Source organism: Cricetulus griseus, chromosome 5 (genome assembly GCF_003668045.3).
Source record: "Cricetulus griseus strain 17A/GY chromosome 5, alternate assembly CriGri-PICRH-1.0, whole genome shotgun sequence".
Taxonomy (NCBI): Eukaryota; Metazoa; Chordata; class Mammalia; order Rodentia; family Cricetidae; genus Cricetulus; species Cricetulus griseus.
This window is the reverse complement of record NC_048598.1, coordinates 120,457,657-120,482,677: the sequence shown is the minus strand read 5'-3', so window position 1 is coordinate 120,482,677 and position 25,021 is coordinate 120,457,657. Positions and strand designations below refer to the sequence as shown.

The window sequence follows — 25,021 nt, the reverse complement described above, 5'->3', positions numbered from 1 at the left end:
ACACTGAGATAAATGAGGTTTGGGGTTGCTAGGTCGAAGGTTCTTTGTTTTGCAGCAATAGTTAACTAATACAGTACAAACTAATGCAACAAGAGGTCTGATTGGAAGGTTAGAAATTGACATTTGGAGGCTGGAGAGAAGCCTCTGCACCTAAGAGTGTGTACTGCTCTTGATGAGAACACAGGTTCAGGCCCCAGCACCCATGCTGGGCAGCCCATAGCCGCCTGTACCACCAGCTCTAGGAGATCCAATACTCTTGTCCCCATGAGTACTTGCACTTACATGAACACACACGTAGGGAGACACTGTAGCCCCGCCTCCTAGTAGCCCAGACAGGTGTGCCAGGACATGCCTGTGAGGGAGTGGTGAGGGGAAGTCTAAGGTGACATGGGAATGTTTCTTAAGGGACTGCGCACACATGAACCACCCCTTCTTTCTGGCCCTTCTCTCTGGCCTGGCTGCCTTGCTGTCCCTGACACACTCTGGCTTGTGTTTGGGCTGGTGTTTATCTGAAAAAAAGAAACCTTGGCCTTACGAACTGCGGATCCATCTCATCACTTGGCGCCCAACGTGGGGCATGAACCCACGACCCTGAGATTAAAAGTCTCATGCTCTACCGACTGAGCTAGCCAGGCTACTAGGAGGCGGGGCTACAGTGTCTCCCCACACACACACACACACACACACACACACACACACACACACACACACACGGGGAGAGGGAGAGAGAGAGAGAGATTTAAAAATCAATAAACCTTTAAATGAGAAAAGAAAAACCAGACATTTGATACAATTTCCATTCCCATATAGACAATGTGCCTATTTTCCCTGCCACGGTGAAGCCTAGCACTTGGCTGAACACAAAGGGAAGAAGCAAGAGTTGGGGTAGGTTATATTATTTTCTCCTCTCTATCAGAGGCTTTTTAAAAAAACAATAGAGCATCTTGTATAAGCCAAGAGGGGTAGGCTGGAGAGATGGCTCGGTGGTGAAGAGCATCTGCTGATCTTGTAAAGGACCCGGGCTCAGTTCCCTGCACCCTACCTGGTGGCTCACAATCACATGTAACTCAAGTTCCAGGGGATTTAATGATCTCTTCTGACTTCAGCGGACCAGGCACGTACAGGTACACATACACACTTGCAGGCAAAACACTCATACACATCAAATAAAGTCTTTAAAAGAAAAAAGAGCTAATAGTGGGAACCTAGCTGATTTAAGTGACCATACAAAGATGAGTAAAAGCAGTGAGTCCAACAACCTTACTGTGTCTGCCTTCGTTTGCCTGGACAAGATTCCAAAGAAACCCACTCCACCACGACCACTGGCCTCTGGTGTTACCCTTGGTTTTAGTCTCCCCCTCACTTCTGCGACACTCCTTCCACTTGTTCAAGTCTCTACCTCCAACAAGTTTCTTATTACAGTTTCCTGAAACAAGTCCTCAGTGTTAGGAAGCCAGGGGCTTCCTGGAAGTCTGATAAAACTAACAATGTACACAGCAAGTATCCACTACCTACGGGATTTCAAGTACCTGTGAATGGGTGTGTGAATATCTTCTTTTGTTTGAAGATGAGGTCATGCTGTGTAAACCCAGGCTGGCCTTGAATTCACAGAAATCTGCCTACCTCTACATCTTGAGTGCTGGGGTTAAAAGTGTACACTACTACGCCTGGTTTGGGTAGGTACCTTAACGATCACTACTCCCAACATCTCCAACAATATTCACTGGATTTTTTTCATTTCCCACAGTTGTCCTGGAAGGTACACAAGACAGAGGTCCTGATGTACAAAAGAAGAACTCGAGGCTCGGAATGGCTGAGGCAGTCAGCAAACAGTGGAGCAGAAATAACCTAGCTCTTCACATGCCAGTATCTGGTCATACACAGCTGCTTGTTTCAGAACAGCCAATCCAAATAGAGTGATCCCACTTCCTATAGAGTGATCTAGCTCCCTATTTGAAGCCATGGAAAATAGTAATATTCTCCCCTTTTTTGTACAGTAAGTTTGGCAAACATATTTGCACTGGAGTGTACTGTCCCCAAAGACTGCTTTGGGCCTTAATGCTCCATGCCTCTGATGAAGTCCCCAGGAAGCAGGGTATCAAGTCCTCATCACCTGGCAGTGACTAATCTTGGAGAGCCCCAGGGAACAGTTGGCCAGGAATGAGCCAGTCCAGCCCACACAAAGGCCCTTGGGACTACAGGAAATAGGTCAGCAGCCTGTGGTGGCATTACTGGGATTCAGCTCCTGAGAACTGAGGTACTTTGCCCTCACTGACCACAACCCCTCAGACAGCCATGCCAATGGGAGGCGTCATGCCTTCCCTCTGTCTCTCAGCCCCACCAAATCTTGCTGGGCTGGTTATTTCCACGTAGAGCCGGTTGTCCAGGCCCTCCCTAAGATCCCCCCGAGTGACTGCCCATCACCAGTCTGGCTGTGAAGCCACTGAGAGGAGCACAAAAGGACGTCTGGCATCCCATGCTGATTTCACGTCAGACACCTCCACTGCACTGTCAGCTGAGAAAGGACAAGAATGTTCCTCACTCACCTTAGGAAAGAACAAAAGAGCAAACGGGAAAGAGCCACTCTCCCTGCAAACCTGCACTTTGCAGGCATGAGACTGCACCTTGGTTAAGGCATCCACAATCTCACCCTCTACTACCCACACTCCAAGGCCCTGGCAAGGATCCAAAGGCTCGGTATCTCCTTTTAAGCCTTTCCCCCTTGTCTTTCTCCTCCCAATTTCTCCAGATCATGAATTCACTTTCCCAACTGCAATGACAGAAGAAAGGAAAAGGTGACAACCAGTCTCCCCTGGAATCTGTCACTAAGGCTTCTTGAGACCCTGAGGTCCCTGATGTCTTTCAATATCCTCAACACGAAGAAAACAAAATCTTACCACAGTAATATTGCTTAAAGGAGACTCGGCCCCAGGGTTACATCAGTGCAGGCACCAAACCCAGTACCATCTCTCCTTACATGAGTCCAGTACTCGCATCCAGCCCTCGGTTTACCCAAGCCCCAATCCTCATTCACTCTCTATCTTTGGTCACTCTGTCCAACAGACAGATAGCTTTCTGCCAATCAGATTTTACCTTCGATAGATGTGAATTTCCCCAGCAGTCTAACAAATATTTATCCAACAAATTCATGAATGAGAATTGATCTTGCTGTTTACTTTGAAAGCTAGAGGAGTTGACTTTTGCATGGCTTTATTTTTCCCTCCTCTGGAGAAATTAGAGAGTTAGGATAGCATGGGAGAAAGCAAATCAATGGCTATTTCCAGTTACCAGCATCTGTCTTCAGATTTAATAGAAATGAGGTCTTCAGACATGCTGTCTATTCAGGCTGCTCAGTGCAGAAACACCCGTCGATATTATAGTAATGGGTGAGGAATGCCTTCCCTGGTCCTCTAGAAATGTAGACAAGAACCTCGCAACTGTTGCAAGATACACAAAGCCCTTCTGGATGAAAAGTGATCAATTCTATCCCATCATCAGAGAAATGAACTCAGCAACCCTCTCTGAAATGGCTCTGGTCCACCTGAGGGCTAGCTGTGAGAGGATATGGAATACATCACCTGACTTGCCTTCAGGGAGAGCTAAATAACTGGTGCATGTGCTACCATCCTATCCAATATTCATGACAGACATAACTAATCAATTCGGCATGCTCTTCCCATCCACAAGGATAAGACCTTAGGATTCTTCTTAAAACAATATTTCAAGAATCTATCCCCCTATGAATTTATACACAAGAAAGAAAAAAAATACCCTGCTTGCTACCTCTGAGCTAGAGGCTATTGGGCTTAATAGGTTAAAAGCCTGGTATGGGGATTGAGGAGTCAAACCTGAAGCAGGTCACAAGCCAAATACATAACTCCTGCTTTCCTGTCTGTGAGTCAGTGTCCCCAGCCAGAGAAGCAGGACCACAAACCAAATGGCTTTGTTTTATAGTTAGCCTTGCTGACAACATTCCTGTAGTCACATAGCTCTGTATCCACAGGAAATTGACAACACCTTTCAGAAGGGAGATTTTTCGAATGTTGGTTAGTTTTCACTACACCATCAGCCAAGAGGTCTCTGTCAATCCCCCTTAAGAAAGCCCTCTGTCTTTATTGCCTGAAGTATGCTCTGCAAGCCTCTTTGCTAGGGGCTACCACTGCCCTTCATTGATCCATGTCTTTCCACCTACTGACCCCAACTGCCACCATGCTCTTAGCCAACAGTCACACAGAAAAATATTTGTCCCCCGTCAAAAACAAAACCCACAAACCCCACTCCTTTTGTACTTTCCCTTCCGCACACAAGATGCTCTCCTCTCCCAACTCATGTGCACAGCTGAAGTTATCAACCAGTTGTCTATTCTCAGCTACACAAAGTATGGTCTACCTGTCATCAGCATCAGTATCACTTAGGAACATGTACAAAATGCCCACCAGAGCTGCTGGATCGGACCTGCCATGCAGCAGGCCAGCAAGAACGCCAAATGCAGAGTGTTTATTGAAATGGGAGATCCATACTCCCTCCCTCCCTCCCTCCCTCCTCCCTCCCTCCCTCCCTCCCTCTCTCACTCCCACTCTCCCTACCTCCCTCTCTCCCTTTCTTCCTCCCTCTCTCCCTTTCTTCCTCCCTCCCTTCTGGGTTACCCACTCAGTCTTCATCCATCTAATCTGATTCATTATCTACAGAAAATTTTGCATCCAATGAGTGCATCTATCAATACACATATGAATAACAAAATAAACAAAATGTCACTTGCACTGTCTTTGAGATCTAGGGATTTCATTCATCCTTCAAGCCCAGTGTCAGTGAGCCCACTTCTGGAAGCCTTCTCTGTTCTCCAGTGCAGACAAGGAAAGCCAAGTGCAGGGAGGATGGAGATGATGCTAAGGGAACAGCCTTCCTCTAAACCTCACCAGAGCGTTCAGCACCCGAAGCATGCTGCCTTCAAGAATAGCATCAGAGGATTGTGTGACTGCCATAGAAGCCCTAGCCATTGTCTAAGACAGGAACCTGGACTCCGGAAGAGAAGACCAGCGTGGCATTGAAGATGAGGCCCTGTGTGAGCTGACTGCACAGCGGATCTCTTGTTTGGGCTCTGAGTCAAGATGCTCACACCTCACCCGCATCTCCCAATCTGCTTAAGACCCTTCTCTGATCTCTGCCTTTGCACACACATCACCAATACCTCGCTTTCCCTCTCTTTGTCCCTGGGCTTTTTTCATTTGGAGAACAAGGATCTGAGAGTGGAAATGTCAGATAGGTGTCTTCCAGTTTCCACCTTTCATAGAAAGATTTCCTCACACCCCAGAGCCTCCCAGATGCTAGAGCAAACAACAGTCACCAGCAGGGGTGAATTAAACCATCAGATACCCTGGCCCCATGCTTCAAGTCTACCAGCTCCAAAATGGGTGGGAACTGCTTATCAGTTAGTGTCCTGGGGAAACTCATGTAGATGGTCTTCCAGTCACACTTGGAGCCCTCATCCTTCATCTGATCAGCAGGCTGTGCTATGATGGCCACCATTCTAATGCTGAGTCCTCCTTGGTCCAAGAAAGGGTTCCAAGCCTTTCCTCCCCGCGTGTTCCTTTTATTGTGAGGGACGAGGCAACTAGGTGCATGCCAGTGCTTTGTTAAACTGGAAAATCCTTAAGATCAAAACAGACAAGGTTTATTCCACCTCTGCTCTGTTTTGGCTCCACCAAACCTCTGCTCCCGTTCCCAGAAAGTCTATATTTCTCTCCACATCACAACCCACTCTTGGCATACTCCTAAGTATTTCAGGCAGGGCTGTGATGGATACAAAGGGCACCAGCATGCACTGGCCACTGTCCAGGCACAGGCTGTCTTCCTGAAAGCCAGAGACCTGAGTCTTGCCCACAAACAAGAGACCTGGGTTTCCTAGTAGTAGTTTCAGACTAGCACCATTCATCTACATCCTGACTCCAAGATAAGGCCTTTTAGATGACAAAACATTCAGAATCCTCAGAAACAAATGCAAAACACCCAACCTAGTATTTGTGGAGCCAATAAGACTGGAGTAGGAAAGGGGAGCAATTGATTTAATATGTGGTTCCCTGTGTGTCATTAAGCAGCATGGACTGTCCTTGTAACCTAATGAAACAATGACTGAATTTAAAATACCCAGAAAAAGCATTTCTTCTTGCGATTTTTCATTTATTTTTATTTTATGCATTTTGCCTGCACGTATGTCTGCATGAGGGAGTCGGATCTCCTAAAACTTGAGTTACAGACAGGTGTGAGCTGCCATGTCGATGCTGGGAATTGAACCCAGGTCCTCTAAAAGAGCAGCCAGTGCTCTTAACCACTGAGTCATCTCTCCAGCCCCGCCATTTTCTATTTTAGTGTTTACTCAACTATTTTGGGAGGAATATACCTGAGCCAAAATCAAAAGGGACAGAGTGGAGAAAGACCCCAGTATTTCCTAGCACCCACATAGTGCCTTATAACCATCTGTAGCTCCAGTTCCAATGGATCTGACGCCCTCTTCTGACCTTCACAGAAACCAAGTGCACAGACATACAAGCAGGCAAAACAACCATACACGTAAAATGAAAATTTAAAAACAAAGGGAGACACAGCATGATAGCAATGTGATCCTCACTTAATGATGAGATGGGTATAATTTACCTTCAGTCCTGCCAGGGGCTGTACTCCACTGTTCAGCTGGCTCTCACCACATGCTATCCCTTGCTGCACTGCTGCCATGTGGCCATCTTACATCCCATGTTCATCCCAAAAGGCACACCCTTGCATATATCTGCTTACCTTCCTCTCATACCCCTACCACGGCTAAATCCAGCATTACACCTACTCTGCACTTATACCAAGCAATTCACCAAGCTGCTGCTGCCCAGTCTCCACTCACACAGCAACTGCATCTTAGCTGTGCCATTTGTTTCCCTGGTCAAATCACTTGGAAACTATATAGGCAATCAGACTGCTTCCTCTTTTCTGTGCCACATCTGCCCAGTCCCTATACCTGTACTCTTGTAATGCCTCCTTCCATTGTCAGGAATGCTATCCCCATCAGCAGTGGGTCCCAACTTCTCACCCTAGAACGTCCTGCCTACTATAATTCCCTCTGCAATCTCTCTCTCTTACCAACAGACAAATAAATTGTAAATGCTCCCATCTTCTAAAGAGACCCTTCATCACTAATGCTGAATTTCTTTGCTTGTCCACAGTCTGGTTTTCCTTCCACCTCCCCAGGCTCCCAGCAGCCCCTTCTTTATCTCCCTAATGGAGTCTTTCTCCACCACCATACTCCTAACTCTTTTGACATGGTTAGCTTCATTTCCCCTAAAATTCATCTACACATCATAGACCATACTGGGTAATTCTAGACTTACTGATCCATTTGCCATGGGAGTTGGGAGCCCAAAGGATAGAAAGTAGAGAAAATCCAAGGTGTGAAAGGATTATGGGAAATTCTCATCTCAAGGAGTAATAGGGACCCTGCCAGACAGGAGGGAAACCCTGGATTTGGGAATTTGAACTCTGGAAGGCAGAACTCAGAGCAAGCAGAAAATGAGGGTCATAGAGCAAGCTTTATCAAACAAGTTGTACTTTGAAACATGAACAAGTAAAGCAAAGAAGTCATAGTAGGTTCTGGAATAGCAGCAGTTCTCAATCTGTGGGTTGCAACCCCTTTGGGAGTCAAATGACCCTTTCAAATGGGGTTCACATATCAGAAAACCTGCATGTCAGATATTTGCATTACAATTCATAATAGTAGCAAAATCGCAATTATGAAATAGCAATGAAAATAATCTTATGGTTGGGCATCGCCACAATATGAGGAACTGTATTGAAGTGTCACAGCATTAGGAAGGTTTAGGGTCACTGCTTTAGAATAACAAAAGTAGAGAGGAAAAGTGAGAAGAGCAAGGAGACAAAGTAGAGCTCCAAAGGAAAAGAACCAGGAAAAGATGTTGGTACGTGCCTATTCGGCAAACACCAGAATTTTTAGCATTTCTTCTGATATTATTTTTCTTTTGGGACAAGGTCTCACATAGCACAGGCTGGCCCCAAACTCACTATATGTAGCTGAGGACAACTTGGATCTCCTGATCCTCCTGAGTGCTGGGATTGCACCTAGTTTTTGCAATGCTAGGGATTAAACTCAGGACCTCATGCACATCAGGCAAGTGCTCTACCAGCTGAGCCACGTTGCCAACCCCATTTCTTTTCATTATCACTATTATTTAGTTTGTTAAGACTGGGTCTTGTTAATCAAATTCCTTAAAAGATAGGGAAACTCAATTCTCTCACGCATCCCTGGGGAGGAATGAGCATTATTAATGCTAATTTAACGAGAAGCTCCCTATGTGCTAAGGACTTTCAGCACACTTCCTCATCTCATTTTTAAACAACCTGTGACTAAGGCTTATTGATAAAGAAGCCGGGACAGTGAAAAAACATTACAATGACCTAAGTAGTGACTGGTGGAGGTGAGTGAAAGGCATCTTATTCCAACATCCATGTGGGGAGTCATCGCAGCCCTCAGCCACAGGACACTGGCAATGGTGGTGTCTTCTCCTCTGAGAGGATCAGCAGCTCTCAGGGGACATGGGCTTCTGACCATTCTGGTGGCCTCCTGAGCCAGAGGGATTCTCTACACCACACTCTACAATCCCTGTCCATGCTCCAGGCTGTCTTCAAGAGAGAAATGTGAGGCTACAGAGTACTATGGGGGACGAGGGAGCTCTGCTCCTGGCTGTCTCACAAATAAGCTAGCTCCCAGATTAAAGGCCCTACCATACTTTCCCAGGCAGAACCAGGTCAAGGATATGGCCAAGTTCCACCCACATGGAATTACAGGTGAGGAACTGCATCCAGAAACATGGGTCTGCCCAGCCCCCAAGAAGCTTCCAGGAGATTCTGAGATTTGACAGTGTCTCTCCCTGGGTCCCCATTTCCTCCTCTGTGGGTTTAGCACCAGGGGCCTCTTGTCTGCACTCAGGAGTCAAGGATAGGGCAGCCCTTGCAGCCAAGGCAGCCTTGTCTGGAATGGGTCCAGTCTGCACATGATGAGGCTTGACTTCTCTAAAGCCAGTGGTGGACAAGACCAATGTCCTGTAGGAATGTGGCCCCTAGTCTCTCCCCCCTGTACACAGAGACCATGATTCTAGCCAGACTGGCTTACCATCTGCCTCCTCTGGGCAAGACAGATAGAGCTGGGAGTGGTCAGGTCAGAGAGAATTTGAAATGGAGGAGGACAGAGGAGACTTCTGCCTGGAAGATATGAGTAATGTTGGCAGGAGAGGGGTATAAAATGTCAACATCTCTCCCAGACCCCTACCAGTGCCAGAGGTGTCCAGCAGTGAAGATCCTCCAAGGGTCTTAAAACTAAAACTTCATCTACTTAAAACGCAGCAGGAGTGCACCATCCCAATGCCTATCTAACCAACACACACACTGTCGAGAGCAAAGGAGAACTCTGAAGATCACAGAGTCCAATCCCTTCTTTAGACACAGGACAAAAGGGGGCCACCAAAGGTTAAGCAGCTCGCCCATTGTAATGAGGCATGGTGAAAGCAGGACTGGGGCTCTAACCAGGTCTCTGTGTCCATACAATGTGGTCCTGGGCCCCAAGAGAGGGTCAAGGATGGGATGAACAGGGATCTGGATTCTTGGTACCCTGCTTCAAGGACTGCCCTTCTGCTGGCCACCACAACAAATAAGAACCCTTGGGATCTTAGCCAAATGACTCTCCTCCCTGGGTCTGCCTTCCAGAAGGGTGAATACACAGAGAAGAGCCAGGGCCAACTCCATCCTGGATATTATCTGCTCTGCAGTCAGTTCCCTATTTCCCTGCCTCCTAAGAGGACGAGCTCTCTAGAATGAATAGCTCAAAAGTACTTTACTCTTCTTTTGGGCACCAGAAGCAAGGTAGGAAGATGAGGGTTAATTTTTTAACATCATATTCTTACCAAAATGGTGCCTCTCAAAACCAGCTGACTAATACCTCATTGGATCCATTAATTACAAGGATGGAGACTGAACTGCATTTGAAGTAGCTAGCCAAATGATGGCTGTGACTCAAAATGAGGTAATGAGAGGCAACAAAACTGGGAACAGACAAAGCATCCTGTCTGGGTGTGACAGGGCTCATGGTCCTACAGAGTTGCCCAGCTGGGGGAGCCTGGTCAGGGCAGCTGGCTCTTTGCAACTAAGCAATTTGCTCTTTGCTAAGTAACCAAGGTTCACTTAAATACTGGCTCAAGACCCAGGCCTTGCCAGACAATGGTCAACAGGATGGAGGATTCTCCCAGAGGCCAGCAGGAGTCCTGTTACTATAGGAAGAGGACTAAGTCCACATGCTACTAAGTCCTCCCAGAGGAAGGAGGGCGAAAGAACTAGAGAAGCAAAGATGCTCGGAGGCCTTGGATTGGGGTGGGGAGAAGGCCCATGAAGATACCAGTCTCTGAAGAGGAGCAAAAAGACCAGAAGAAACACAGCATGTGAACACTTGCCTCATCTTGAGCAAGTTACTTTTCCCAGTCTCAGTCCTCTTGCTGTGAAGTTGGACCACCTCTTACCTCAGAGGGCCTTTAAAGAAGGCCTTGAGTGTAGAGATCGGAATGGCATGGGTGTGGGTGAGGCACAGTGAGCCTGGCCCGTTTCACTACCTTAGACAACAGGGCAGACACCACCAGAGGCAAGCCTAGTAATGAAGCATTTCCCACTGAGCCCTACAGGAGGGTGAAGTACAGTCTAAAGAGGGTTTCAAGGGACACAGAGAGGACAGCTGTCCAGGGCTCATAGGTAGTGGTAGGATCATTCATTGACCGCCCTTCTTTAATGCCCAGTCTTCCTACTTGGTGAGCCTTGGGTTATTCTTCCCCTAAATGAGGCATGGGGCAGAAATGAGCTATGATTATCACAGTAGATACAGCAGAAGGGCCAGGAGGACAGGGAGAGCAGCAGTCTGCAGAGTCTCCTGGAATTCATGGGGAAAAGGGGAAGGGCTCTTGCTCCCTCTGTCAATCATTAAGTGGATGCTTTCTTCCTTTAAAGTCAACCTCTGAACCTCAGCGGAGTGCAGCTACCCTTTAGGCTTCTTGTAATATACACAATACAGCCATCAGAGGTAGGCAGGAGCTGGCATGGTTTTGGCAGTGCACAGTGACATTTCAAGATAGTGAGTGGGTAATGCAGCTGAGTGCACTGAATACCGAATCAACACAGAACATTGCCCGCCATGATGAGTGCACAGTTCTCAGTAGGCCCTGGAATACAGACTGTAACACATCACCATGAACATCACTGAAGGCAAGTGAAGGAAAGAGGAGGTATACAAGGGTCTGTACTAAGTCCACTTGCTACAACAATGAGCCTGTCAGATCTCACGGAGCTGGACTCCTACTTTGTTGAGAACCCTCACCTGGGTGCTGGGAACCAAACTCAGGTCCTTTGCACAGGCAGAAAAGCAAGATGGAAGCAGGTACAATACGGATGTTTATATTCAATTATCCTTCCTTTCCTTAGAGGGAAGGTGGCTGTTATTATACTATAGTATTATGTCACGTTCTTTTATTCTGATGCTCTGTTCTTTTTATCCATGCATAGGCTAAGACAATGGTCGCTGAACATTCTAGGCAAGTAACATGTAATGGTGGGTGCACTGATGCAAACAACACAGAAGACACTTGGAGTCTGGACCAGCCCAACACATGTGCAAGGCTAAGGAACATGTGTGCAACACATGTTCTTTAGCCTCCCTAAGTGCTAAGCTGTTTATTCATCTGGTAAGTGGAACAATGACATCTGACAAGGCTTCTAGGAAGAGTACATTGAGAGTGAAGTGGTGATGACTTAGCATGACAGAAAGTGCCAGCCCCTTTTGAAGAAGTGGCCCACATTCTTTGCCCTCACGATCCACACTTCTCACACATGGCTGCACCTCTTTCAGCTTTCAGGCCTAGTAGGGAAGCCGCCAGTGGAATGAAGTAAGAAGAAAGGGGATGAGGTGTTAGAATCAAAAGACTCATGGTTGGGGCATTTAAGAGTTCATACTACTCTTGGAAAAGGACCTGGGTTTGTTCCCAGCACCCTTTGTGGGGCATCTCAGGACCACCTATAACTCCAGCTCCATGGGATCTTACAGGCTCTTCTGGTCTCAATGGCCACCTGTACTCAGGTGCACATACACAGACACACATAAATAAATCTTTTTTAAAAAAAAAAGAAAAAGAAAGACTTAGGTGTTAAAAGTCCAACTTTTCATTTCCTCTAAGAGGTAAACCAGCTGTGGTATCTAAACAATGAAGCCTCAAGATGCTTCAACATCCAACAATGGGCATGGCCAAAGTCCCAACTTGACTTCACTTCACCCTCTGTGAACTATCAACCTAGAAGATCAAGTACATTTGGTTCCAATTTGACCAGAACAAATCATAGATTTAGATCTCAAGTTGAAATAGGCTCTCTGGGATCAAGTGGCCAATGGGCCACTCAGAATATACCAAGTTCCTCCCAAGTGCATTTCAAACCAGCAAGTGGTTGAAAGAACAGTCTTTGGTGGGAAAGGCCCATTGAATCACCAACCTCCAAGTTTAACACTCAGAAAGATATTTTACCAGGTTGACATCACAAAGAAGATGGAGATGCTACGATTCTGTTTCATGTCATCTGGAAGGAATGTGATCACTGCTTTTCCCATGAGGACTAGCAACCTACCATCTTTCAAGAAGACAAAGGCTGCCAGGTGGGAGGAATAGATACACCCAGATTTCTTGACACTCACAGCTCTGCTGCCCTCACACAGCCATACTAAGCATCACATATATCCTTCTTATGAGCTCATGAGGGGCCCCTATTCCCAGATTCTCCTCATTCTTTCATGGTGGATCAAACCGTCCCTTGACATCAATGCTAGTAGCATGCCCATGACCTGCTTTCTCTTCTAATCAGGTCCCTCTCTGTGCTCTGGCTCCAAAAGCCCCATGCCCACTCACACCTCTGAGTTTCTGCCTAGCCACTTGCTGCAGTTGCTTTCAGTGGCCAGCCTTCTCTTTGTCCACACCAACTCTATCCATCCCTCTCTGAAGTGGTGCCCCCACAGCAGCCAGCACCAGTAACCCTCCTTGATGAGCCTGTCTAACATCTGCACTTTCAAGCAACATGGCGCTTAATTATGCATGGTCTTGTCTTGAATAATATGTTAACCACCTGTCTCTCCTTCACAGAAACAAAGGATGCCTGCCACACTGGAGAACATTTTAGAGTCATAAAAGACAGGCCAAAAAAAAAAAAAAAAAGTCCTTGCTTGCTTCAGCAGCACATATTCTAAAAAAAGAAAAAAAAATAGATGTCATCAGCTATCACCAGTATTTTTGTCACCTCGACCCCCTTGAGTCTCAGATTCCATCTCAATAGAATGGAATTAGCACCCAAGTGCTATTATATAACTTTAACTAGCAACCGGCTATGAAAATCCTAACCCCAGCCACTGGCATGAACACACAGAAAGCACACCCCCCCCTTTGCTTCTTTCTCTTCATGCCCCTCAGAACCTCAAACAGTATTTCTACACAAAAGGCAGTCCCTCGGTGATTGATTCATTGATTTGTAGCATAACCGATAACATGAGGATTATTACAGACAGTAACAATGGTCTGAACATATTGATTTATTTTTCCGTGGTGGACATAAGGTTGATATTTATGAAGGTAGAACAGTCTACTTTACCCAAAGAAGTGCTCAAGATTACAAACTGTCTGTGTCTCTAAACCCACACCTCAGCCAAGCAGATGCCACAGCACTAACAGCCCCCCCCCCCGTGCCCCCCTCACGGCCACCTTACTCTCTCACACTGGCTATCGCGCACCCTGCCTTGTTAGGATCACAGTTCCACAAAGCTCACTTCACACAAGGAACACAGCACAACTGGCACTTCTTTAAAACAAACAAACAACAACAACAAAAAAAAAAATGTGCACATGATTTCTTTCCCAAATAACTTGGGTTCTCTAGAAGAAATGCTGACCACTTTTTTCCCCAAGCAGATTTTGTTTATAAAACATTGTCTTCTACTGGGGCCTTCCTGCCTGAGCAGGTTGGGGAAGAGTCAGGAGGCAACTGTGAATGTCAGCGATATCACTCTATCCGAGCTGAATGGAATAGTGATGTCCTATCACAACCATGTGATTCATTCTCAAGGATGATGTTGGGCGTTGTGAAGTCCAAGGAGCTGAGAACTGGTACCCCACTCACTATGGGGATCTCTGCAGCATCATTTGCCTGGTGGCCTCTTGACCTGACTTACTGTTCTTGTTCATATCCCTAGCTTTTCTCCACAGGAAATTGTCTCTTCCCACAGTATTCACATTCCAGCCAGTGCCTTGTACCACCCAATCTGGATATTGCTTCAGTGCACACTCAGAAGTAAAATTTTCCTGACTGTAATATACATTCTTGGGACCAATCTTACCCTTGTTTCTACACTTGCTGGTGATGAGTTAGACACTGACTCCTTTAACATTCCCAATTGTAACCCAATGTGTTGCAGGGTTAGACCTTGGGAGCTCATCTCTCCTATGCCCCTAACTCTACATTGGAAAAGATCTTGGCTACTAGCAAGTCCATTTTGTCTCCAAAGACTAAAGTTCTGGGTGTCAAAGAGTGTCTATTTGTTCTCAGTTCCCCAAGGCACCTTTCCTGTCATCAAAGGAAACCATAAGGAACTGGCCAGTGTCTTTTTCTCAATGATACACTGAAGTTACTAAGAGAACACTAATGCTCTTTTCCAAGTTAGATAGCCTCTAATGCTAAATTTTTCCTTAAAGGGCTTATTTGCTCTTATGGTATACTGTTAATAATCTTTCTCAGAATTTTAGATTTTTTTAGGCTTTTTCATTTCATTTGAACATGGTATTATCACTAGTAGTACCAATATACATATAGCCAAATAATTATATCTCAGCCTTACATGTCATTTCCAACCTAACCTCATGCACTCAAAGATAATGAAGTCCCCTTGACTTGATATAGCTCCTGGAATGATCTATATCTATTCCATGTAAAACTACCCTTGGCAGATGATAACTAATAACATCACAGTCAAGCCAGACATGGTGGTACATTCTTATATTTCCAGTACTATAGAGAGACGGTGTGTAGCTCAGTGATAGTACACTTTTCCCTGAGACTTCAAGTTTCATCTCCAATATTACAAAAAAGGAAAAAAAAAGAAAAAGAAAGTGACATACCAGTACTTAGGAGGCAGATTCAGGAGGATCAATCAATTGAAGCCAGCCTGAACTATACAGTGAGTCCCTGCCTCTTATCCCCGGCACTAAAACAGAAGATAAAATAATAACATAGCAACACGGTTAATGCCATTGAATAGACTGGGTCAGTGTTAAGCCATGGATAACAACTGTTAATAACTCTCAGAAAGTATTTTCTACTCTAGTATAGGGAAGTTCACCTAACCAAGAGACCTGTGCTCCTCACACCAAGTCTACGTAAAATAGAAAGCACAGGATTTACTGACTTCAAATAATCTCCCCTTCCTAGCATACCCTGAGAACTTATTTCTGAGGGAGGGAAGCTAGAAGCAAGAGCAGACACAAAAACACACCAGTTCCAACCACTTCCCCCTTTCAGGAAACTCGGGAACACTAACAATAAGCCTCACTAGAAGGTTCCCTGGGATCTGAAAGGCTATCTCATTTTTGGCATGACAGTTGCCTCTGAGCATCCCTGGCCTCACAGTCCCCTCTTCAGGACCATTCCATGTTCAACTAGAGAGACAATCTCCATTCAGTAGTAAGTCTCAGGTTAGTACGCTTCCCCACTAACAAATAAGGGGAAATCATTTCTTACGAATTGTCTTGGGAGATGAAATAAAATGTTGTGGGAAATGTTATGATCCTGAATAAAACCACAGAATCTGAGATCTCGGGAAGAAATATATCTTAGCAATCTCAGCATCTCATAGGTAAACCATAGTCATCAAACAGCACCAGCAAAAGCCCATCTCTTTACCTTCAGCTCTCTGTACCTTTCCCACTGAATATCCTTTATCGTGTATCTCCTACAGACAAAACTCAAGTATCTACACTCATGTAAACACGTGATCTACTCACCATTTTTCACTCTTAAAATCAACATCAGTTGCTAGTGGGGAAGGGGTATTCATCACCAGGTTCTCAGGGACTCACTGTCAGGTAGGATTTGGTTATTCTAATCCTAGACACTTTAGTAAACACTGTTGTGTTGTGGTTTAGACTCATCACTGAGAGTGTTAGAACAACTTGGGGTGGGACCTTTGGCCTCTGAAAACCTTTGGTAGTGAGGCGTTAAAAGTTTCTATTACTACAGGGGCCATGCCCCTCTATCTCTTCCCCTGGTGATGTGGAACTTTCCTCTTAGTCCTATCACTTAAAAGAAGACCCACATGCTAGCATCACCACCCCAGTTAAATGTATAATATTCTCTGAATCAAGGATCATCAAAACTATACCCTGTGGACCAGCTGCCCATTTTTGCAAAGGCTTTTTTGAAACACAGCCACACCCATTCATGTACATATTGAGTATGACCCCAGAGTGGGGCAGCTCCAACAGATGCCTGACCCACAAAGTCTAAGAGATTTATTATTTAGGCCTTTACAGAAAGAGCTTGTAAACATCCATTATAAACAGGGAAATGGAGAGCTTGCTCAAAATCACCTCTTCCCCAGAAAGACAAAATAAGACATCAACTGATCCAAGCAAATAGTGTTTGTAAATTCAAGAGTAGATCCAACTCTCTTACAAGGATCCTCTATAATGAGATGAACATAAGATCTAAAGAGTTAAGAGACAAATAATTTAAATAACAAAGATTGAATCTGGAGAGTGTGTGTGTGTGTGAAAGACAGGGAGAGAGAGAGAGAGAGAGAGAGAGAGAGAGAGAGAGAGAGAGAGAGAGAGAGAGAGAGAGAGAGAGGGAAAGAGAGGGAAAGAGAGGGAAAGAGAGAGATTTTACTCAAAGTTCTGAATTTGAATTTGCTCGTTTGGGACTAAAACTCAAATTCAGCTCTGGTCACCTGGAATGTGACACAGAGTTCTTAAAAAAAAGAAGGAATGTGATATGATGGGTGACTTGTTGGCCAACAATAATGACATAAAATCAAAACATCCATATACTGCACAATCTTACTGGGTTTTACTGAGAGGAATTTTCATGGACATGCAGAGGAAATGGAATGGGCGATGATATAGTTTCTTTTGGGAACATATTCCAAATCCCTGACATGCTGATGACATAGCTCTACTCAGAGACCACCCAAGTCCCTTTCCCATCACATAACAACTCCAAGCCAGGATATACTATCTGCATCCCCGAGTTAACATGAGGATCTGCTGTCCTCAATGATTTTGGACAAGGCATTACAACCTCAGCTTCAACCTTTCCCATACTTCTAAGTCCAAAATCATCAAAATACCTTTAAAGCAGGTCCTATAAACAGTCACACATGGTTTAATCCACACTAAGTTGATCTTCAACAGTTGTTTTTCATAATACTACCAACTTTTTAAATGGAGAGTCCTCACCAAAATGCTTATGATGATCTACTTGGGAAGGTGTTTGCTGTGCAAACATGAGTGCCTAAGCTGGACATGGAGGCACACACCTGTAATCCCAGTGCTGAAGATGCAGAGACAGGAGGATTCCGGGGCTTTCTGGGCAGCCAGTGAGCTCCAGGTTCAGTGAGAGACCTTGTCGCAAATCGCAAGGCAGAGAAGCTATGGAAGAAGATACCAAAGTTTAACCTCTGTCCTACACACACACACACGCACACGCACACACACACGCACACGCACACGCACACGCACACGTACATACGCATGCACACCCAGAAAACCTGGGGACCCTGAGCATTCCTTTACTCAGTGCCCTTTGAGCTAAGTAGCAGCTGCCCCACACAAACAAAGCCATGAACCCTTCTTGTTCCCAAGGCTGAGCACTGAGAGCTGTCGCCTGCTCCCTAGCACTGTTAACTTCCTGCAAATCACTGCCGCACCTGTTTGGCTTACTGAAGGTACCTGCTCTGCAGGCATCTGAACATCAACTCTCATTCTAAGCCTTTATAGTAAGCAATGTGCTTGGACTTCAACCCAAGTGCTAATCCTTCACAGAAACTAATATATTTTCAAGTGGAAGAAGAAAGTGATTTCCTCTTCTCTTTCTCATTCACAGGCTTGTACATACATCCTCCTCCTCCATCTTGTCATGAACGTCTATGGACGCAAAGCATCTGCAAAGCAACGCTACAGCAACCTCTCATCCCAGTGAGCATTGCCATGATAGTGTACACATACAAGTCCTTAGTCATAAAGAAAGACACCTAAGAAAGCAAATGTCTACCCTTCTGGCTGGTTCAAAGTACCCTTTTTCTAGAATGCAAACTAGAAGGGTGATTTCAGATGTAACTACTTCTCTCTAGGAAAGACACTTAACCTCTCTGGTGACCTAGGACTTGGTTCTAATCTTCCAAATCTTCTAGATAGTCCGAGTATATAATAAATATGATGAACAGATGAATGGTTAAACATCACATACTTTATACATACATTCAAACCCCCCCAAAAAAGGTAAATATCATCCCATGCCCCAGCATAGAGTATTCTTAAAGATATTATGCAAAATGAAACATCAATGGGCAAAGGACAAATGTTGCATGAGTCCATTCATTCAAGTATGTGAGTTAGTCAGATTCATGAGGTCACAAAATAAAAAGTGGCTGCAAAGGCTGGGAAGCGGAGAGAGTTGGTGTTTAAAGGGAGTGTTTCACCAAAAAAAATTTTAAAAATTAAAATAAAAATAAAAAATAAATGGAGTGTTTCAGTTGGAAAAGATGAAATATTCTAGAGATGGGTAGAACTGGTTCCTCAACGACATGAATGTACTTTTGCCATAGAACTATACATTCAGCCACTAAAGTAGTCAGCTTCACCGTTTGTTTATTATACCACAGTATAAATGGGGTGAGGGAAAGGGGCTAGGAGGATGGCTCGGTTGGGTAGTGTTTTGCCGTGCAAGTGCAAGGACCCAAGTTCAAGTCCCCAGCATTGTATATGAAAATCCAGGAGGGACAGCAACAAGTCTGTGACCCTAGTGATGTTGGGGAAGCGGGGACAGAAACAACTGGATCCCTAGAGCTCATAAGTCAAGGTCTGGATTCAATAAGTGATCATGTCTCAAAAAATGAGGTAAAAATGATAGAGGAAAATATACATCAACAACAATTTCTGCCCCCCCACACACAAGTACACAAAAAATACATGCACACATGTATGCATACATGTACACACACATACAAAAATCAAATACACAATTTTAAAAGGGAGATGGGGATGTTAAGGTGGATAACATATTAGAGGTGGGGAACAACCTCCTTTCTAGTACTTAGAAAACTTAAGAAGTCCAAAATGGAATTGCATGTGACCTGCACTCTGAAAGAAGGTAAAACCCAATGGCAATAAGACTGCAATGTCACAGTCCACTCCACATGGCCCCAATTGGGGACAGGACCAGTTGTTCAGAGGGAAACACATGACTTGACAGGCTAACCTAGATGACCCTTCAGATAACATCCATTTTCGCCTTTAGGAAAACTCTACCCTAGAGGGTCCACTGACAGCTCACACATCTGCCAGCTTAGGGAATCTGCCCCAACAGTACCTTTCAAGCAGTAAAAAATGGTAACCTCCTATCCTTTTTCCAAGCTTATGCTCAATCTCTCATGTCTGTGCAAGACTTCTTGGCATCAGTATGATAGCAACATTAAATGGGTCTGCTATGCTTTTGCACCTAACAAGGATTTTGAAAAGTCTGTTTTGACCGTGGAAAGGAGGATGGATGTGGTGGTGATGTTGGGTGGGTGACAGTAACTCTGAGCCGAGAAGAGATGGTAACACCAACACCAGATATTGCTCACATTTGATACCTCTGTGTGGCATTTAAGCTAGTGGCAACTGCTGTCCCAGAATACGCTTCTAAATTTAAAAAAAAAAAAAAATGTTGGGCATGAAAGGGAGCAAAGTCTTTGCAAGAGTTCTTCTCATGCCACATTGTAAGAGTCACTCCTGCAGGCTGAGGTTGATAAGCAAATCTTACAGATGCTATAAGACCATTAGAAACAGTCTTTTATTTAACAGAACTTAACACACACTTCACACAAACCCTACATTATGCAAAGCTTTATCACAATTGTACACATACCATAACTTGTGAGTGTGGGTTGGAGAACAGATCATTATTATAATTAACATTTTTGACAAGGGACATTTTCTATCAGAAAATGATAGAAACACACTCTTGATGACACCTCCCTTGTCTTGAGTGGGAACCCTGAAGGGTCTAATGGAAAGTCTGCCCATCCACCCTTCCCTTTTGATGTTAGGTGACACTTATTCTCAGGCTGGGGACATTTCAGTAATACTGTGGCTCAAGCACCTTTGCTGATCAGAATGTCCAGCCTTAAACTGTAATGTGTCATCCATGACTCTGCTCTGGACATGTAAAAGACAAGCTAAGTGGAAGCCAAGAGGTAGAACCCAGTGGCCCAGTAAGTCAGCTGACTTCCTGGGCTAGGTCAAACATGTAACACCGAATTCCATTTCATTGACCATAAGAGCCATAAAGGACACACATAGAACACTGGCCTTCCTACTTCTCCCCACAAACAACTTAGTTTCAAGTTTATATCCTTCCAGTCAACCCCCTAGTCTTCAGAGAAACTCTAGGCTCTCAGGCCCCCTGAAGTCCACTCAGCAGAGCTCCCCTGGACAACTCTTGGAGTTGTCAGATGACTGAACTAACAGCATCTCATCCACTGCTTACTTGTGGCTGTTTTGTTTTTCTTCATTGAACTGTTTTAAACAGAATCATTTTTGCCTGGATCTGCTAAACTTGGCAGCAATGCATTCAGTCAGCGAGTAGAATTCCTTCCTCGATCAGGCCTCATGAGACAAGATGGGCCCGCTGCAGTTTTACATTCTGATCAATGGGGTTCATCTGAGGTGAGGAAGAGGAGGGAGTGGGACACACTGCCCGTTTGGGGTTAATTTATTTTAGTCAAATCCTAACACATAATTACCTAAAATCAACAATACTTTGCAGGGGATTTTGGAAGAACAACCAGTCCTTGCTTACTATATCCAACTAGCAGAAATTAACAACAACAAAAACCTAAAGCACATACACAAATGACTTTCTTTAAAAAGCCTGAGAGAGCAGAATTGATCTTTATTTCCTTATTAAAAATGTGGGGTACTTTTCCTTAAAGTCAATTCGATGCCTTTATTTTACAGTAAGCACTCTTTTGATTTCAGGTCTTCACAAAATTGCTTTTTTTGTAACTTTTGAAGTAGAAGGTACTTTAAACAAAAATACAGTGCAATGTCAGCACTTTTTTTCTTTTAAATATCGAAATAAATAAAATAGTTCACTTATTTTTTTGTCTTTGTCAGTTTACGTTTTTTCTATTGCAGAGCAAATTCCACTCTGAGCTGGGTACTTTCTCACAGACATTTCAAGCAAAGGCAATGAAGACTTTTAAAAGGAAAAAATAAAATAAAATCTTCTTATTGCACAAACTTGAGCAGTTTCCGAAACTTGGCTGAGCTGAGCTGAGAGATGCTGGAGGCCTTTCCATCCAATCCCTGCAGACTCCGGCATTAGCTGAAATCCATGCTCAGGACGGGCTGGACAAGAAAAGAGAAGGAACAGGAGGAGAGGCTCGGCGTCGCCTGGATTTGCTTCATCTTCTTCAGGAATGGCTTGCTTGAAGGATGCACAGTTCCTGGCTCACAGAGTGGACTGCAGAAGGAAAGGCAATGAGAGATAAAAAAAACAACAGCACAGAACAGCTACCTAAGAAAGAAAAATTAAAATTAAGGGTGAGGATGGGGTGTGTGAAATGAATTGAAAAGTAAAAGAAAGAAAACCACTAATTGATGACAGAGCTAAGGAAGCCACAGCTTTGGGCAATGAAAACCAGGCTTGACTCTCTGGTGCTTTGGACATTAGCAATGTGAAATCAGCCAGCAACAGGGCAGGGTAATCACTGAATGGCCCAGGAGATAGAATACAGAAGATAAAACTGAATGTGCACAAAGAAAAACCAAAGATTTTTACTTGGAAACCAAACAAACCAAATTTTTTCAAAGTTAAAACATTCCAGAAAAGACCCTTATGAAATCATATCTTCCAATCACTTATGTGGAAATGAATCATTCTAAGGTATAGGAACATCCACAGATAACCCCAGCACTGTCCCATCTGGCTCATAACCAAAAGAAGATGACTTTATACATACACACATCTTCACCTCTAACCCTGACCAAGTGATAAAGAGTATCTGAATTATTCAAAGAGAAACCAGTCCTCTACTAGCCCAGTGTTGACAGGTGTCAGCTTTGGATACTGGTGGCACTTCAAAACAGGAATGCCAACCAGGTATAGGTTTTGCTTCTGGTGGAAATGGAGCCCCGGAGTTATTGTTGGTCTTTAGCATGAGGTAGTCAATATGAGGAGCAGGCAATGTCAGCAAGTGCACTTGCATTTCCCTTTAGAGGCAGTTTGTGAGAACAGAGATGGAACCCCAAAGGAGACGCCCACATGGCTCTGAGCTCTTCACGGAGGGAAGAAGGAGCCTAATAGGAAAATGACCAAGGCAGAAGGAATAAAGTTTAAAGTCAAACAAACATCTCCACCTCCTCCTAGCTCAATCTCTTCTGCCTGCCATACTGCTCCTTCTGGTCAACCCAAGACATCATTCCCTAGCCAGGTGCACAGGCCATGATGAAACACATCCCCAAGACTGACTCTATCCATCTACTTTTGTTTTCAAAGGAAGCCTGAGAAAGTCCACATTTCTGGGCCCACCAAGTCTTCCATCCACATCTGCTTCTGTTTCTCTCCATCTACTTAATCCCACTCCACAGCCACACATCTCTGAGCTGCTGATTTGGTGCCCCCTAGCTAGCTACTCTCTTCTTTCCTATTCCTCAACTCCACTAGTACCACCTGACTCTAACCCTTTTGCTTGAAATATAAGCCATGGTGACCTTTCTTTTGACTTTCTCCAGGTTGCCTGCCATTTGTCTGCTTGTCAGATATTGATCATGATTCTATCCTCTGAAAGTTTTAGTTTTTTTTGTTTGTTAGTTTGTTTTGGTCCCTCTTACAATGCTCCTGACTCCTGTGGTCAGATGGTTCCTGTCGCTGTCAGAGTTCATATGGTAACTGTAATCAGACCCTTCGAGTTTCTATACATTTTTACCTTTCATCCATTTACCAGCAACGCCCACCACCCCCCCACACACACAAACTATTTTTGCTCCATTTAATCCACCTAGAAAATAGCTAGTTAGTTTTGACATACATTTTTCTCCTATTTATTTTGGCTAAGCCAGTTACAGGCCATGGAAAATGCTCCACTATTCTTGGTCTCCTACTCTCAACCCCTCCAAAGAAGCTTAGCTTTTCATCTTCCCCAACATTGACAGCTCTCTACCACCTTCATCTTTCACATACTCATTTCTCTTCTATATCCCCCTCTACCACTTTACTACCCTTTGACTCCCATCTTCCTCTCTGCCTTGACCAATGGATATTGCCTCCAATGACAGCTTCTCCACTGTTGCGTCAGAAACATTAGTTAAGCATCCAGTGTGTATAGAACAAGATTTTAGAATATTTCCACTAATTAACTCAGAAGTATTGTTAAGTTCTCACTTAATTTTAATAAATAACTATGTTATGGTGGTATTGGGTATTATCCAATAGACACTGAATGATGTCACCCTTGCCCTCAGGAACATACCATACCATCTTTGGAGGAGAAAACACTACTGGTTAAGAAGAATATATTACAACACACTTAAACATTCTTTCATGTTATTTTTGCCATTTTTGCACAGATCAAGTTGTGATTCTCAGCTTTGCTTTGGATTCAGCTCTACCTCAATTCTCTGAGGGCAAACCCACAGCTTAAAGAACATCAGTCCATCTGAAGCTTGTTGATTTGGGCGTCTCCTTCTAAGAACTTGACTACCTTGAGCCACAGCAAAAGACATCATGTAATAACCCTTACATATTGAGTATTTGTGAGTATCTAGTCTTCTTAGTCTCCCCAACTAGATTGCAAGGAATTCCATTGGTCAATAAATGCATTAGTCCTGTTTTTAACTGCATCTTTGCTTTACAGGGCTGAGCAGTCAAGTGTATACTACATTACGTGTTACTCAATTCCTGGTCAGCAAATGAAGAAAGGCATAGCTGAGTAAAAGCTTTATCATCCAAGACTTAGGAACTTACTATCTGGAAACCTCAGCTGATAGAACAAATGCCTTTCTTGCCAGCAAAGGACTAAGTCAATCATGGGCCTCCTTGAAAACAACGCAACCTCCTCTTTATAACGTCCTTGCTGAAAATGAACAGCTTTGTTTATGTCATTAGAAAAACAACACGGGAACCTAAAGGGAATGGCTATAAAAATTATTAGCCAACACTTACAAAAGCATCAAGAAATTGAAAACCCAAGGCAGGCACTGGGACTCGTTAATCCAGGTTAAAGAACTTTAGAAGAACAGATCAATGGGATTCGATGTGTGATCCTGGATCAGAAAAAAATGACATTACCAAGAAAATAGGCAAAATCTGAATTAGGTCTGAAGCTTGTAGTATTGTACCAAAATGAATTTGATCGTAGTCTGTATACTATGGTTACTGGGAGAATCTGGATGATGAGTATATGGATTTTTTTTTCAAATTAGTATCTTGGAAGTGTGAAATGATTAAGGTTTGTTGTTGTTTTAAATTTTAGGCATTGGTTGAAAGCCAGTATTGATATATTTTTTTAACTTAACTACAGTTTTGAACCTACTGGGGGTTTTGTTGTTATTTTTGTTTTGTTTTTAGCTAACGACTTCTTTTGTGTGGATATGGGGTGGGGAATGCAAGTCTGTGCGTATGCATTTGCATGTGCCATGCAAGT

The 25,021-nt window shown here is 44.1% G+C and overlaps 1 protein-coding gene and 1 non-coding gene across 3 annotated transcripts in view; both read right to left on the bottom strand.

Annotated features, from left to right (window-relative positions):
• Positions 1 to 25,021, bottom strand: part of Dpf3 (double PHD fingers 3) — a 276,886-nt gene that overhangs the window by 31,116 nt on the left and 220,749 nt on the right. The window contains exon 10 of one of the 2 annotated variants that reach the window (XR_003485948.2): positions 20,148 to 21,840. The exons of the other annotated variant lie outside the window; for it this stretch is intronic. The gene's annotated coding sequence lies outside the window, so the exon portion shown is untranslated. Of the gene's footprint in view, positions 1 to 20,147; positions 21,841 to 25,021 lie in introns of those variants that run through there. 2 annotated transcript variants of the gene reach the window in all.
• Trnak-uuu lies at positions 563 to 635 on the bottom strand. The gene has a single exon. It is a non-coding gene; the product is annotated as a tRNA-Lys (tRNA).